At 41.6% G+C, this 14,244-nt stretch overlaps 1 protein-coding gene across 6 annotated transcripts in view; it reads left to right on the top strand.

Annotated features, from left to right (window-relative positions):
- The window catches only part of plekha7b (pleckstrin homology domain containing, family A member 7b), a 107,043-nt gene that overhangs the window by 24,489 nt on the left and 68,310 nt on the right, over positions 1–14,244 (top strand). The gene's annotated exons all lie outside the window — the stretch shown is intronic.

The raw sequence follows: 14,244 nt of genomic DNA, 5'->3' as shown, positions 1-14,244 counted from the left end.
GTAGTGTGGGCTGCTATCCAGCGCTCCACCCTGCTCCACTAGAGTGGAATCTCCACGAGGCACACAAGGCGCGCTACAGAGGCAGACAAGAGAGGAGATAGAGTTCCCTCTCCCGGCTTTCGTCGCTTTGCTCCACCCAGATGCCAAATGGCTTTGTGCATCCCCCCTGCCCTACCTCTTGTATGCTGCTACTGCCAGGGAGAATCTCTTATGACCTGCAGCTCGACAGTCCTCCGAGGAGCAAGTACGTGATTCCCACTGCAGGTGAGAACTTTGTCAGAGAAGCAGCGGAGAAGAGTGATAGGGGAGGAACTGCATCTGCAGTTAGTTCACGCAAGAATGCTGCACAGGGGAAATCATTGAATATGAGTTCAATTAACACCAAGGATGTGTAGGTTTGTTAGTTTTTACTGTTTGCTGAAATGTTTATTTGGGTTATAAGAGGATGTTGTGTTTTTTTGCCTTTATTTATATATATATATATATATATATATATATATATATATATATATATATATATATATATATATATATATATATATATATATATTAAAGTGTGTGTGTGTGTGTGTGTGTGTGTGTGTGTGTGTGTGTGTGTGTGTGTGTGTGTGTTCTCTCACTGCCTTCCGTCCTGTGTGCACGCTGCCGTCCTGTGTGCACGCTGCCAGGTCTCAGTCCCATCATTGGAAGAGGGATTGCCATGTTGTTACCGGCCTGTTGTTTTTGCTGAATTGCTCTGGGATGCCAGAGCTGAACCATCTACTCCAGAATGTTCCATTTGAGTAACAGTGAGGGAGCGGGAGGGAGGGAGGGAGAGAGAGAGAGAGGGAAAGAGGCAGAATGTTTGGGAGTTGAGTTAGAGTGCTTCTACAGCGCTCTCAGAAGAAAGAATTTCTAAGCTGAGAAAATACCTTGAGAAGGAAGAGATTTGACTGAAATCAAGGCTTTGCATTCTTTTCAGCTGGCTTTATATGAAATTCAAGTTCTCACGTCATTTCTCATCTCTATTAAGTTACTACTGTAGCCTGTCGCTGTATCACAAAGACATTTATAAGGCATAACCCAAACTATCGATGCACTGATTTGGATGAACAATTTCTACAAATATTTGTTTTGGAAGGTGATTTCTGTGGAGGAGTTGTTCTTCCATTTAGGCAGCATAACAGGGATGTTCTTTTTCCACTTGTGTGTCTAACCTGGGCTGGTTTACACTGTGGTGACACTTCTATGTAAACACTGCTACATGGAGAAGTGTTCGCCTGAGGCACTCTGCGAGGAGAGCTGCCAGTCATTCTCTTCCCTATCAGCATGGATATAAACAGAAACATGACTTGACCTCAAGGGTGATGTTTTACTTTCCTGACAAACACACTGTAAACGTTTGGGAGGATCCGTCGTTGGCCAGCCTGGATTTCCCCAGAAACCTGGATGCTTTCCCCTGTGAATAAAGCAGTGCAGCTCTCCCATTGGTTTCCTATATTTCAGCCTAAAGGTCATTACACACCGGCGATTATGCGTATATACGCAAAATTCGGACTCGTTCCGAATAAATAAAAGACGCTTTTTTCGCTTCGCTTTTTCGCTCCGTGGAAGCTTGCATTGACTTTATACGGTTTTAAAATAAAACGTATTATTCGCATGGAAAAATCGCCCCCGGTTTGTAAGGAGCTTAATTGCACTTAAAGGACCATACTGGAATCAATACATTTACTGTCTATTCACAGCTTTGGCCATATATCATACTGTAAACATAGAGACCATTTTCATATTAATGGCTTCATTTTTAGAGTTTGTGTTTGTTTACATTTTCTCCCAAGTCATTAAAATATTACTGAACATACCTGAATAATTTTGTTCGTAAATCAATGTTTTCTCCAGGGACTATTCTCAGCTATGCTTAACAATCAGTCAGTGCTTTAACAATTTAAACCCTATATATTTATATATTTTTCACAGTCCCCCAGGGGTCTATTCATGGCCCTTTCCTTTGCCCCTATACTATACACCATATCTCTTCGTCAAAAATTGCCGATCTACAAGCTCAGAAGATGTAATGTCGGAACATGTTGTGAGCTTTTAGAACGCCCACTGTATTTTCACAGAATGTTGGCCTATTTTTGCTGAATGTTCACCCATTATTACATGCACAGAATTGGGATGCTAGGGTTCATGTGGCTAAAAATAATTAAAATGCAACAATAAGTTAACATAACTTTGACAATAAATAGGCTCTGTGCATAACTGTAGTCTCAGTTTTTCAGAAGGTAGCATATCTATTTACTGTTCCAGTTCATTTTCCCATAGTTTCGTTGGACCGGCTTAGCGGCAGATTTGAACTGGAAACACATGTGAAGGTCTCATATTTCCGGTTTAAATCTGCTGCTGAGCCAATCAAACAAAGCTATGGGAAAATTAACTGAAATAGTTATGCACAGACACGATTGCTGTGCATTTATTTAGCGTGTTGGATTACCATCTCATGCAAGTTTAAAGTCTCTGCAAGTGCTCTGCAACAATCCAAAAGCTTATAATACTGAGCTCCTGCACTTAAAGGCACTGAATAGCTGAGTGGAGCTATTATATGCCGACAATTTTATGATGTCACAAAAACATACTGTATGGGCCAAAAAGAATGACGTGGGCACAGTCACACATGCGTAAATTAAACATTTGCCTCCCGTTCACTTTTGGTGCATGTCATTTGACTGGACCTCAACCAATAGCAAATACGTAATTTTCGCACTATAAGCCGCACCTGAGTATAAGCCGCAGCAGCTAAATTGAATGATTTGTACATATATAAGCCGCACTGGACTATAAGCCGCAGGTGTAAAATCCATAGATTTAGGAGGTCCCCTAGTGGCCGTTAGCTGTAAAAATCCATAGATAAGCCGCACCGTTATATAAGCCGCAGGGTCGAAAAATGGGAAAAAAGTCGCGGCTTATAGTCCGAAATTTACGGTAGGTGTGGTTGGCCCCACTTGGCTGTCACTGGCTGTAGTTTTCTGTGAGCCAAGATGCAGGAGACAACCACAACCACTCAAACGGACAACCCAGCAAACTGATTTCCGTGTGCATTTACATCCTGCACCACCCACATTCAGCATGACAAGATAGGAATTACACCTCGACAGGCAATGGTCATTTGCCTAGATTCAAATGCACGTGAAGGTGCCCTAACAACTTCAATTGTCCTGCAGAGGTGCAACACAACGTACTTGAGTGTGAGGGAGATGTCATTCAAACAGATCGAATGACAAGGGCCTCGGGTCGGATTCAAACCCATGTGGGCTGCACAAGGACTGAGCCTTAATGGTATGCACTCTGCCAGGTGAGCCACTGTGGCACCCCCTTTTTAAATAATGAGCTTGTTGACCAACTGCACAAGACCGTTTCTTTCTAGGCTAGATTAAAGACGCACTGCCATGATTTTGTTACTTTTTCTGTTTTTCATCAATCTCAAGAGACAATATTACTCATGTATGTATTTTCATTGTAAGCAGCAAGCTTCTCTGGCAAACACGCGACGCTGTATCAGTGCCATCTATCTACCTCCCGCTCCCATCACTTTGAATTAATACTGAATCGCATCGCTAATAATACTAATCATGTCGCGCCTGATGTGAATGCACCTCGACAACCTGGTAATGTATAGTCAAGAGAATGTGGAACTTCTTGATAATTTATGTAATCCATATACGTTTTTTTCCCCAGCCATTTCTAATACTAAGAGAAGTGTTTCAAAAGATCATGTCCACTTGGCAAAGGAGACAGATGAGTTGAGAGATAAGTGTTTTGGGTGAGACTACAAGTGGACAAAGTCAAAGCCAGCTTTTGGATGTGTCCACAGAAATACACTTTTTTAACAGTGTATTTTTTTTTCTCCAGTTCTGGAGAAAAAAATCACACCCAGTGTGAAGTGGGCGGTGTGGTCATCACAGTGGTCATCATAGTGATGGAAGCTCACTTCCAAAAAAAATGATTTTTGGAAGTGCATAATCCTATTTATAGGTTATTAATGTCATCGTGTGTCTCGCTAGCCAATCACAGTGCTGAATAGAGTCAGCCAATAGAGTCAGCCAATCACAGTACAGCTAGGGGTCTACTAATGGGCCAATCACAGTGCAGGAAACTAATACTAATGAGGTGTCCCAACCCCACTTATAGGGGCGGCTACACCGCCCAAAAATGGATATATAACAATAATACCTAATCATCATCATTACGGGGTAATAGGCTTGTGACACTATTTATAAAAAATACTATACATTTCTGTGGTGGTATATACTGTAAGAGATGATGTGAATACATGGGTTTTCACCTAATCACTCAATTTCATAGATTATAAGGATGAATACAAGATGTTGTTGCTTCATATATGCTTTAGAAGAAAATACATTAAATTGAAGAACCATGGTAGAGAAACCTTCAACATGCTGGAATTTACATGTGGGAGACTTAAAAAGCTTGTCTGTAGCAGGAGTTCATTACCCCTGTAAGAAGAATGTAGTCGGCACTGTGGGTAGAAATGGCATCTCTTGAAACAAACACATCTACTGTACTGTGCTGCGGTATTTGTTCACTAAGTGGGGATGCCGTGAATTCCATGACAAATAGTTCAGAAGTAATGCAGCTGAAACAAAAGACTCCGAAAGAATGCAGAATCCTAATTAACAAGGGATGCTGGTGCATTGCTGTATGGGACCAATGCAGCTCAGCAAATCACACGCTGTTACTGGGAACAAAGCCCAGGCCAGGCCATGCCACTGATGCCAGGCCAGGCCAGGCCAGGCCTCTGTGTGTGTGTGTGTGCACACATACATGTGCGTGTATGTACACACATACATGTGCGTGTATATACACACATACATGTGCGTGTATGTACACACATACATGTGCATGTATGTACACACATACATGTGCGTGTATGTACACACATACATGTGCGTGTATACACACTGAAGTGTGAATGTTTTGCACTGATTGTTTATGTTCCTTGTCATGTTAAGTGTGCGTAGGTGCAGAATAATGTCGGACACTTTACACCCATTCCCGTTCTACCCACCCTGTGAACTTTGGAGAAATGTCAAGTCATAAATCTCTTTGATTGGCTTCCTCTGCCTTTGCTGCATGATGATGCAATGAAGCAGCATATTCATTCGTCCCTGGACCCTGCACCTTTTCAGTAGCAAGGCTCTGCAGCTGTCCTTCAAGAAATGCATCCTTCAATGTCATTTATTGATGTTTGATATAAATGAGGATGTTTAGCACAACTATTTGTGTGTGTGTGTGTGTGTGTGTGTGTGTGTGTGTGTGTGTGTGTGTGTGTGTGTGTGTGTGTGTGTGTGTGTGTGTGTGTGTGTGTGTGTGTGTGTGTGTGTGTGTGTGTGTGTGTGTGTGTGTGTGTGTGTGTGTGTGTGTGTGTGTGTGTGTGTGTGATAGAGCAGTGTGAATTGGGCATCTGCAAGGCTCCGGCTTCATCAAACCTGCATTGCAGTATTTACTCTGTGCCATTTTGCAACTTGTGTACAGTATTCATCATGCATATGTCTTGGTTTCTTTCAAGATTAGTTTCATGGCGTTTCTGCCTTTATTGGGAAGTACACAGGGAAGTGTGAGACTTAAAAAGGAAATAGGGAATTATAATTATGTTATATGTATATTATGTATCTTACACGCAACACAAGCATTGTAAGCATAATTCAGTAGCACTAGCCTGCCGCTCCCCTAAATGTTGTACTTAGTGATGAATATTAAAGTACAAAAAATAATGAATTATTTAAGTCATCCGTCGGTTCATCTATTGAATATGGAATCAAAAGTATTGTACACAGTAAAATCCTCGGTGTTAATTTATCCATTTGTACACTCTCTGAGTTAAATGAACACTGAGGATTTTACTGTTTAGTGCTACTCCCCAAACAGCTCTATTATCCCAGCCAGAGTGGGAGGACTCATTCAGTACCTTAGCATATTGTCGCTGTCAGGTCGAAACCTTGTATGTCCATGACTTTTCAGGAAATGGAAAAAAGAACGCTGTGTTCCAAATGGATCCAATGTTGACATGTACTGTAGGTACTGTAGCTCTTGTTAATGCTTTTCATTGGTTAATATTTATAAAAACTCACAGACAGACTTGACGTCCCTATTTTAGGCATGTCGTTATTGTAGGTGAAAGTTTTCAATTCCTTGTTCAAAATGTTTCTTTTTTAAATATAGCGAATATAGCATCTCTTCAAGTTCAAGCTTATAGATGGGCTATTTTTGCTACTTTTGCACAACATGTCATACAGTGTGTAGAAGTATAACATAGGGCATTCATTTATGAAAAAAAGAAACATTAAAAGATGAATTATGGAGATACTGTACACGTTTTCTGCCTGACAGCGACGATTTGACATCTCTCCTGCTACAACTGAGACAAATGGTCCTGCCTCCTCACCTGCTACGCTTGAGTAGTGAGTTTAGGAAGACCTGGACATTAGCAACCACCAGACATAAGTACACTGTCAAATCCTCAGTATTCATTTAGAGAGTGTAACTGTGCTTTACAGTTTGGCCCAGCACCAATATAGGGCCATGTTCATAGTGCATTAAATTGTAAAGCGTAAAAATGAGACACTTGTGGACCTTCTCAGAGTTTATTTAACACACTGAGAACATTTATTCAGTGACGACTATGCTGCTCTGACAATGAACTTGTAGAACGGCTATTTTCCGCAAAGAGATTTGGAGGGAAGAAAGAAGGGGGCCAAGCACAGACCCTGCTCTATTAAGTATAGGGTTTATAGGGTGGTTAATGATGCCTTAGCCACAACACATGGAATCCTGTGGGTGTAAGATTGGTGCTGTGACCCAAAATGGGTTTCCCGGTGTGGGGAAGAGGTCAATGGGAGGCGAATGTAAATTACCCTGCCCGCTCATAAGCCTAATATGTCCCCTGGGCAAGGGGGATTCCCCTTTGACTGAGAAATGGACGCTTGGTTTCCCACTCTGGAGACCCGGGTTCAAATCCTGGGTGTAAATGAGCAGTTAATCTGTTTGTCTCCTGACCCATGATAAACCTTTTGCTGTTATTGTACTGAATGATCAGAAGTTAAGTGCATTTTTGTGACAGGCCATGTCCACTGACATACCCTTTTGGCCATCAATAGAAAACCAAGACTGCCCAGCTCGCTTTACTTCCTGTATCTGTGTGACGAAGGTGGCCTCCCCTTTAGGAGACCAGAAGTAGGTTGTGAGAAGTGAACGGGGTGCGGGGGGTGGGGAGATGAGGGGATGGAGGCAGAGGAGAAGCAACAACGCCCACATAGGAGACCATTTGTATACCATGATTTCTTATCTAGTGGTGGAGCGTGGGATGGGTTATCTGAATTAGTGATGTTTGGTAAAAGTTCATCAGTTCTTCGTTGGGCCAGAAACAACCTTTCCACTGAGTTTTTTTTTATATCATCCTCATAAACAGATGGACACAGTCAGATGGACAGACGGGTCAAAACATTTGTGGAGATAACAAGAACTCTACCACTCAATTGCAGGACACACCAATAAACAAACAAAAAAGTAATTTAAACTTGAATGTTGTGATGTTATACATTAATGTATGTTAATGTAAGATGTGCAGTCCCTTATAATAAATGATTATTGTCTTCGCCAGGCCAAAGGCGTGGCCGAGACTGTTTTCGCCTCTGTCCGTCCGTCCGTCCGTCCGTCCGTCCGTCCGTCCGTCCGTCCGTGTGTCATTCTGTCTCCAGCTAATCTTTGGAAGCTAATCTTTGGCACCGTTGGACTGATCGGTGTGACACTTTGCATGCACACTGCCTGGAGGCAGTGTGCTTAGCATTTCCCTTTGCCCTGGTTCGTTCTGGTTCTTGTCAGATCATTCATGTACCTGATTGTACATGGAAAGAAGCTTTTTTGCGGTCTATTGCTAGTAGCTTTGAGACTGCGTAGGTGTTTTCCATGCGGCAACATCTCAAACAGTCTGTGGTTGGGATGGTTTTGATCTTTGATGATTCCTCGTGCTTTGCTGACACAGCGTTCGCCGTACAGGGCTTGGATGGGGGGGAAATCACATCCGCTGATGCGTTCGGCTGTCCGCACAACCCTCTGCATTGCCTTGCGGTTGAGCTCGGTGCAGCTGCCATACCAGGCAGTGAAGCAGCCAGTCAGGATGTTCTGTGGTGCCTCTGTAGAAAGCTCTTAGGACTTTTTTACCCATGCCAGCTTTCTTCAGTTTCCTGAGAAAGTAGAGGCGTTGTTGTGCTTTCTTCACCACTCGCTCTGTCTGTACTGCCCAGGTGAGATCTTCAGTGATGTATACCCCCAGGAATTTGAACTTTCTGACCCTCTCCACTGCAGCACTCCCGATCTGGATGATGATTTGTTGATATTACTCCTACAGATTTTGTCCAAACCTCCCCCAAATTAGTACACCATATCTCTATAGTCATGTGATCATGTATAATGTCAGATGTTTCCGATTCCATTCCGACAGTAACTTATACACAAAACTACATACAGTCCTGCAGGCACGTACCTTCATATAGCATTTTCTACTAAACACACTTGTGCTGCTCGTACAGATTTTGTACACTCCCGCAAATCAACATATTGTGTCACAAAATGTTCTGCCCTGTCGGAGACCTGTGCTCCGAGGAGCACATTTTTCTAGTTTACAGTATTTTGTTTTCTGCATTTCTGATTTATTTCCGATAGTGACAGTGTTATAAAAACCCTTCAGGGTCTAGGTTTGGGTTTGTAACAAGGATGGAAAACAGGTTGTTGAGCAAAGGTGTGCAAATAAGGGAGGCCACACAATGGTTTGAGCAAAAGGTGCTGGGTGCTTTTACTCTTCAAGCAGTATTATTTACAATATGTACATTTCGGTATGCACAGGGCATAAGGTTTAACCAAAACAAAAGTAAGCCACTACCAGGGACTCGGGTGTTGCCAAAATAACAAACAAAACAGCTAGGGAACAAAAGACAGCTTAACTACCTGACTAAATTGTAACTAGTACAAAACAAAAGACTGCCTACCTAACTACACTAACAATGACCAGTGTCAAAATACATAGGTGGCAAACACCCCTTACCTAGTGTGCTTAATGTTCTTCCTACGTGATGGCTATGTACAGAGGCCTCTGTCTTTCCTGTCCCAAGGCAGCAGCATACACATATCAGGTTAACTGTAGAACACTTTCAGTAGCTTCTAAGGTTATAGTCAGGGGATATTAAAAAAATCTTGGAATAAATTCCTTACCAAAAAAAATCTTCACCAATGTGTTTGTAAAGGTGTCTAGTAACACATCTCACAAAGACTGAAATGCAGTTTCCCTAGGAGAATTTTTGACAGCTGCTGAAAGTTGGGGTACCCACCATTTCCCTGCAGGGGAAAAAAAAGCAAATTTTAATTCTGTTTTAAGTAGCATGTGAGGGGTCAAACTAGGGTGTTTTTATGATTCTGAATCCATTGCAAGCATTTGTTTTGCACTAAAACCACTCCTTGGGCTAAAAACGGCCATAGCCATCCTTTTCCAGGTATACTTTTTGTGTTAAGGAGAATTCCGGACAAATTAAGTGTTATCTTTCATGTCTCGTTACTCACCTAGCGACGTAAAAAGTGGCGTTCTTTTTTTCCATATATTACCTGTCGTCATTTTTTAAACACCCTCCGTTGTTATAATGGGAGCGCGTGGCTTAGTGAAGTTCGTCTATTATAACCGACGCAATGTTATTTTTTTCTCTACTACGATTCATTGTAGAGTCTCATGATAGTCAAACATGCGCTGAAAATTCCTGCGAGCCTGCCGTTAATGGCGAACGATTTAACACTGGTTGCTTGTTTCCAGAATCTGGCAACACGAGTTGCCAGGTTCTGGAAAGAAACAAGCATCCAGTGTTAAATCGTTCGCCATTAACGGCAGGCTCGCAGGAATTTTCAGCGCATGTTTGACTATCATGAGACTCTACAATGAATCGTAGTAGAGAAAAAAATAACATTGCGTCGGTTATAATAGACGAACTTCACTAAGCCACGCGCTCCCATTATAACAACGGAGGGTGTTTAAAAAATGACGACAGGGGAATATATGGAAAAAAAGAACGCCACTTTTTACGTCGCTAGGTGAGTAACGAGACATGAAAGATAACACTTAATTTGTCCGGAATTCTCCTTTAAAAGCCCATTGAGATTGGGCTGTTTTTAGCCCAAGGAGTGGTTTTGGTGCAAAACAAATGCTTGCAATGGATTCAGAATCATAAAAACACCCTAGTTTGACCCCTCACATGCTACTTAAAACAGAATTAAAATTTGATTTTTTTTCCCCTGCATGGAAATGCAGGGAAATGGTGGGTACCCCAACTTTCAGCAGCTGTCAAAAATTCTCCTAGGGAAACTGCATTTCAGTCTTTGTGAGATGTGTTACTAGACACCTTTACAAACACATTGGTGAAGATTTTTTTTGGTAAGGAATTTATTCCAAGATTGGAAATTCTTCTGCTAATATCCCCTGACTATTAGCTCTGGGCATATAGATGCATTCAGGTGAAATGTTGGTGAGAGAGTGAGCTGAGGTGGAACCCAGCCTTTTATAGGCAGCAGCTGGTGGTGATTGGATGAAGGTGGGGCCAGGTAACAGTTTGATTGACAGCTGATGGGTTGGTGACTTCAGACCTGTAGTGAGTGACAGAGGGGAGAGATAGACAGGACAAAACCACAGTAGCAACCATAGTGGAACATAACAGAAAGTGAATGAGACACAAGAAAGGCAAGAGAGAGAGAGAGGGAATGACATGCAGCAAAGTGTCGGCTCCTAACCTACGCCAGCTGCACAAAGGTCTAGAGCAGGGTTTTTTCAGCCCAAGGACCCTCTAACTGAGAGACAGATGAAGCAGGGACCCCCACTACATATTGTATAAATTTGTGTTGCAGATTAAAACATTTCATAGATTTCATAGACTACGTTATCTTTTCTATTAATATGTTTGATTCGTGCTAATGTGTATGTTCAGACAGTTAATCTTTCAAACCCTCAATATTTAGTCAACTTGACTGTTGGCTCTGTACTTGGTCTGCTCTTTTCCCCTCTACACCAACTTTCCGAAAATAGCGATCTACAAGCTACAAGTTCACAACGCCTCGCAGCGCAAGGCGTTGTGTTCCCCATCACACAAAGATCTGGCGGACCCTCTAGGGGTCCCGGACCCCCTGTTGAAGACCCCTGATCTATAGCCTTATTTATGTGGTATATATGCTCTTACCAGGTGTGCCATTAAATATTATCTTTCAAAACGATTCCTCTGAACCGACTGTGCTGCCGAATTTCCATGAAGGTACAGTATAGTATCAGTTTTGTACCACTGGTTGTTGTTGGTTTGGTGACATCATGCTCACAGTGAATTTACCAATGCAGTATTTCTCACCGACTGTTGAATTTGTTGGTGCAGTGTGAAAGATGCCCTCTCTGTTGTGTCTCATCACAGTCCATCAGACTGTATTCTGCATGATCTCAGATCCTAGGAACATAGAGTACACGCACGTTTACTTAGTGTAGGTGATTACTCTTCAACACAGCCATTGGGAACTCAGATCTTTGATGTTTCTTAATTTATGAAAACTTGTTGGAATTAATAAAAAAAAAGGTTTTGGATGTATTTGCAAGTATAGAAGCAAGTTATCTATACATTGGTCTTTCACAAGCTACAGGAATTGTCTGTTTACTAATGGAGTGTGTGTGTGAGAGTGTACATATTCCATCTTGGCACTATAATGGAATTACTCTCCAATGGCATGTGTTGCTAAGTTCATTCAGCAACCAGATCTTTTCTAGTACATCAGAAACTTAACAGATGATTCATTTGATCCATGGTTGGTTGACCTTGAGAGCATTAGATTAGCACCATATTATATAATCAGTCATAGTTATAGTAATAATCATAGTTTATCGTACATCAGTCAAAAAGAGACATCTTGTTTTCATTTGCTCCCCAATTTAGTGATCATCACCAATTTCCCCATGTGTAGGCCTACTGCACAACCACCAGACATACTGTCTGATATTGTCCTGGGGAGGGTGTAGACTACAACATGCATCCTCTAGCCGCCGCTGTTGTCCTGGGGAGGGTGGAGACTACTGGGTAGGGTGTAATTATAACTGTGTAGGGTGTAGACTCCAACATGACTCCTCTATCCCCCCCACTGTTGTCCTGGGGAGATTTTAGACTACACTGTAGTCACTACAACATGCCTCCTCTGATAGACCACCTGCTGCTTTTCACAGCAAGGAGAGCTAATACAGGAAGTGGGGCGACCTGGTTGCCAAGTGTTTAGGGCTCATATGGACGCAAAATGCCCTTATCAGCGATTCCCTGGTTAGATTCCTGCCCGGCCTGACCACATGCTGTATGTCATTCCCCTACTCTCTCTCCACATTTCCTGTCTCTATCAGCTGTTTCTATCAATTAAGGTTTAAAAATGTTAAAAAGAAAAAGAACAAGAGAAAAAAGGCTAAAAGAAAGTGCCAGAGAGTGGTTTCATATTGTACAGTATGTTCTATTATGGAACCTGGGTAACCTATTGTTGAGGTGAATGCAGTTGACAGGACCTATCGCTCATAGCCACTAAACCAGAACACACCATGGAATTACGCTTGCATGGGACAGGTATGTCAATAAGTGCAGTAGGGGGAAACCATTTTCTAGGATGATGTTTGTGCTCTTCTGAACACAAATAGTCAACACCTGTCTTTTTCTCTTATTTTATCCTGTGAAACTGAAGCATTACATGCTTTAATGTCCTTGTTAACGCAATGAATGGTCCCACATAATTCAAATCAATAAAGCCTGGAGAGCTGGCTAATGGAGAGCGCTGAATCTGAAGCTTTTCAGTTTCTACACGCGTTTTGGACCAGCCAAGAAAAATCCTGTATAATTTAGAAGTGATTTAAAACGTAATTAAAAAAGTACATTTTTTTTTTTCTCCAATAATATTTGTATAGATTTTTTCATTTTATGACAAAGACAACACAAACACAGACAGCTCAGCTCAGACACGTAACAAGTTGCAAAACAAAGGACACAGATACATGCATACACTGTGCTTGACAATCTATAGATGGGTGAACAACTACACCAAAAAGAAAACATTAACAGTATTAATAACCACAACAATACTTTATTTTGTATCGATCTTATCGATCAAGGTTAGCTGTGTCAGCTAATTGAGGACCAATAAATTGCAAATATGGGTCCCAGATTTTATAGAAAGCATCAGGTGTGTAGCAGGCAGATTAGAAATTCCAACGGCATGCACTGCATGATTATTTTTGTGCCAATCTTTCTTTTTTTGTGGTTTCTAATTAATCCAAGACAACAAATCATTTTTCCTTGCGGCATAAATTTAAATATTAAACAAACGTCTATGGAACAATCTTTTTATCAGGAAGACCCTGAATCAGACACATTCAACACCCAACCAATACCGTTCATCTTATTACATGACCATACAGTGAATATAGTCTCCCTCTTCAATCTTACACTTAAGACAAAGAGGTGATAGACTAGGGTTCATTTTATGGTGAAGGCTAGGTGAGATCTGTAATCGTTATATGGTTCTCAGCTGAATCGACCAGGCTCTATTACACACAGAGAGTATTTCACACCAAACCTCGTCTGCAATTTCAACCCCAAGATCTCTTTTCCATTTCCTCTTAGAATCATGGGTGTTAACAGTTGCATTGGATCTTAACAGGCCATAGCAAATGCTAATAAAACCCCTTGTAAAATCCATTGTCAGTGCTCTCTCAAGAGAGGCATCTATATTAGTTGATAGTGTTGTGCACCGGAGAATGAAATGAAAAACATAAAAAAAAATCTGAAAAGAAGATTACTGCGAAATAGATCATATTTTTGTTGTATTTGATCTTGCTGTTATACCACCATCTCTCCAAGAATTTAACCGAGGGTCATTAAAGTAATACTAGGTAACTTTTTTTTCCACCAAAACTAAAGTTAAATTGTATATCTTTTGTGAGTGGCAAATGTTTCACAACACCCACTCCATGAATTTCACCCCCGAAAGCCTTTTCTATTATAATTTATATTGAAAATGTGGCTCTGTGAGCCTTTCCCGCGAAAATGACGTCATCCGGCCGGAAAACGGAAAAGGAAATGCACCGATTTCCTGTTTGGCCAGGAACTACCGCACTGGTTTCCTGTTTGGCCAGGAACTACCGCGCTAATA

This window comes from Gymnoscopelus braueri (genome assembly GCF_963280865.1).
Source record: "Gymnoscopelus braueri genome assembly, chromosome: 1".
Classification (NCBI taxonomy): domain Eukaryota; kingdom Metazoa; phylum Chordata; class Actinopteri; order Myctophiformes; family Myctophidae; genus Gymnoscopelus; species Gymnoscopelus braueri.
Note: the sequence above shows the minus strand (reverse complement) of the source record. Positions and strands in the feature narration are given on the sequence as shown.